Raw genomic sequence first — 3,886 nt, forward strand, 5'->3', positions numbered from 1 at the left:
GGTGCAACAATGAATGAATGGAACCCCAAAATCTCTGTAGATGTTCATTGAAATGAAAAATAAACAACCTAAAAAAAAAAAAGAGGAAGTAGGGAGAGACTATTTACAGAGTTTGGGATCTATGTTGACTTACTCTAAGACAGGATTATTTATTAGTCATTTTTGTCAATTGCCACTGGTATTTCAAATACCAGCAATATCACTCAGGGTGGACAGTTTTCAGAGGAGCTTACAAACTAAGACAGACTAGGAAGCACTCCTGGCTATTTACTTCAGAAACAATAGGCCCTTGCAAGCCCGAGAACAGCAGTAGAACGCTGTTTGATGCAGTGCCAGAAGATGAACTCCGAAGCTGAAAGACACTTGAAATTCTGCTGGGGAAGGGAAGCCTTCACAAAGCTGAGTCAATCTTAATGACATGGATGGAATAAAGCTTTTGCCCATTGAAGGATCTTCATTTGCTGTTGTGCTATGACTCAAAATGAGGAGAAACAGCAGCACACTTCCTTCCATTAACAGTTGGAAAGCAGGAGCTATGAAATATGACTATAGGAAAATTGGAAATTGTCCCAAATGAAATAAAACATATAATGATTGATATCTTAGAAATTAGTGAGTTGAGACATATTGGAAGTGACCAATTTGTGTTGGTTATAGAGGTATGATTCATCATCAAAAAGGATTTTTAAAAATATATTCTGAAGAACAATGTTATCAGTGATAGAATAATATGCACATTTACACAAATAAGACTTGTTAATACAACTATTATTCAAATACACACACCAACGATTAAAGCCAAAAATAAAGACATTAAAGATTCCTCCACCTAACTAAAGAGGAAAGATGTCAGTTTAAAGACTAAGGTGTTTCTTTCAGACCATTCTATGATTAGGTATTATATAGCATAGTAGTGAGTGGGGTTGGGTGGGAGGAAATTGTGCAACAATGAAAGAAACTTAAAGAGAAAAGCAAACTAAAGGGGTAGGGAGGAAAATGTGCAACAATGAATGAATGGAAATCCAAGTTTTCTGTAAACTTTCATTAAAATATCAATTAAAAAAATTTTAAAATAAAGACTAAGCTATGACTGATGCAATTCACCATATTTTCAGTTACTTGCTATGCATCTGGATAATGAATAAGGATGACAGAGGAAGAATCAGTCTTTGAAGTCTGGGATTGGGTACTGAACATTCCAACAAATGTCAGAAGAAGAAACAAGTTTTTCTTGGAGAAAATGCAGCAAGGTTGTTCCTTTGAGACAAGATGGTGAAACTTCACCTCACATACATTGGCATGCTATCAGGAGGGCCAGTCTTTGGAAAAAAGACATCATAGTGGAGAAGGTGGAAGGTCAGAAGAAGATAATTTGACACAGAGACTGATGTAACAGTGGGTGGTGTTACAAGTTGCAATCACTTTTGCAGAACCTAACAACACCACAAATCAAATGGATAGAACATACAATCAGGATGCAATACTAACTAGTGATTGCAATGCAACATTTGGAAAGAAATAAAAATTGTTATTAGGTGCCAGAGTGTTGACTCACAGGGATCCTCAGAACAGCAGATCCGAACCTTACCCTATTCTGCACCACTTTCATGATGTGTTCCAGCCCATTGTTACAGTCTCAGTTTACGAATAGTTGTTAGGATATGCCATTAAGTCAGAATTGATAAAAAGCTGACCATCCAGTAGGTTTTCAGAGGCAGTAAATCTCATGGAAGGAGATGGCTCATCTTTCCCCCCGATGGAGCACCATGCCCAAACTGGCAGCATAAATGTTAACCATTAGTAATTTTGTTGTTGGTAGATGCTATTGAGTTGAGTACAAACTCATAGTGATGCTATGAACAACAGATCTGAACCCTGTCTTATCCTGTGGTATCCTCACCATCTCTGATACACTTGAGATCATGCTGCAGTCACCATGTCAATTCATCTTGTTGAGGTCTTCCTCTCCTTTGCTCACCCTTCACGTTTGCCAAGGAATAAACTCTCCTAGCAATATGCCCAAAATATGAGAGACGGAGCTTTACCATCCTTGTCTTCAAGGAGTATTCTGACTGTACTTTTTCCAAGACATATCTGTTCATTCTTTTGGCAGTCCATGGGATAGTCAGTACTCTTCTCCCACACCACAACTCAAAGACATCAATTCTTCTTCTATCATCCTTATTCATTATCCATTTCTCAGGTGCATAGTAAGTGATTGAAAAGACCATGGCCTGAATTAGGCACACTTTAGTCTTCAAACTGAGAGCATTGCTGCTGTTCAGTATTCTGGAGAGGTTCCTCCAGTGGCCTTCTCCAGAGCAATACATCTTCTTGTCTCCTTACTGCTGATACCAAAAATGTTGACTGGGAATCCAAGTAAGATGAAACCATTGACAGTTTCAATAACTTCTCCATCTGTCATGATATTGTCCATTGGCCTAGTGGTAAAGACCTTTCTTTTCTTGATGCTGAGATGTAATTCATATTGAAGGTTATAGTCTTTTATCCTTTTCACATCCTCCACACTTTCAGCAAGCAAGGTTGTGTCATCTGCATAACATAGATTGTCGATGAGACTTTCTCTGATCTTTATACCACATTCTTCATTAAGTCTGGCTTCTTTAATTATTTGCTCAGCATACAAATTGAGTAGATATGGAGAAAGGATACAATGCTGACACATACCCTTCCTGATTTTAAACCATATAGTTCTATTCAGATAGCAACTTCTTGTTTTCTGTTTCAACTAACAAATGCAACTCTGGATGGGCTCAACAGTCTATGCCAGGCAGCTTAGAGGACAGAAGCCTGACTGACTGACTGGACAAAATCCCAGGAAGGGAATATACTACAATACAATGTGGAAATTATCAAACTATTTCATTAATATCACATGCAAGCTCTAGAGCCCTATTGCCAAGTAGCTGCACTGCAATCCTGAAGGCACATGGTTCAAAACCACCAGATGCTCCATGGAAAGAGGGTGAGCAATCTCCTGCCATGAAATTCACTGCCTCTGAAAACCCCCCAGAGGTTCAGCTCTGGATCGGTTCTGACTCTACAGTACCCAACACCACCACAAGCAAACTATTGTTGGAGAACATCCAAAATTGACTGGAACCGTACATTGTGAGGGAACTACCAGAAGTTCAAGTTGGATTTAGAAGAAGCAGTGGTACCAGGGATATCTTTGCAGATGTCAGATGAATCCCGAATGAAAGCAGAGCATACCAGAAGAATGTCTGTGTTTTATTGACTATGCAAAGGCATTTGACTGAGTGGATCACAGCAAACTATGGCGATATTGAAAAGAATGGGAATCTCATCCCTGCCAATACTTAAGCTGCTCCAGCACCGCCCCCGCTCCAGTGGGTTACTTTCCTCAACTCTTAGCATGTTGGGGACGGTAATCGGAACCCGCTGTCAGCTCCTGTTGTCCTTTCTTCCTAACCCGTAGTTAGAATGCATGAGTGCATCTCCATCCACGCTGGCCAAGCCAGTGTCCAGATTGGCAATGCCTGCTGGGAGCTCTACTGTCTGAAGCATGGCATCCAGCCTGAGGGCCAGAGGCCAAGTGACAAGACCACCAGGGGAGGAGATGACTCTTTCAACACCTTCTTCAGTGAGACTGGTGCTGGCAAGCATGTGCCCAGGGTGGTGTTGTAGACATGGAACCCACAGTCATTGATGAAGTTTGCACTGGCACCTACCGCCAGCTCTTCCACCCTGAGCAGCTCATCACAGGCAAGGAGGATGCTGCCAACAACTATGCCCATGGGTACTACACCATCAGCAAAGAGATCATTGACTTGGTTCTGGACTGGATTAGAAAACTGGCTGATATTTTTCCAATTTTGCTAACACCATTTGTTTAAAAGGCTGT

General features: G+C 40.7%; 1 pseudogene; it reads left to right on the forward strand.

Moving 5' to 3' along the window:
* The first annotated feature begins 3,465 nt into the window (after positions 1 to 3,465).
* LOC102856201 overlaps positions 3,466 to 3,886 on the forward strand; it is a 3,807-nt pseudogene continuing 3,386 nt past the window's right edge.

Source organism: Elephantulus edwardii, unplaced genomic scaffold (assembly GCF_000299155.1).
Source record: "Elephantulus edwardii isolate Elephantulus edwardi_28Jun2011 unplaced genomic scaffold, EleEdw1.0 scaffold00097, whole genome shotgun sequence".
Taxonomy (NCBI): Eukaryota; Metazoa; Chordata; class Mammalia; order Macroscelidea; family Macroscelididae; genus Elephantulus; species Elephantulus edwardii.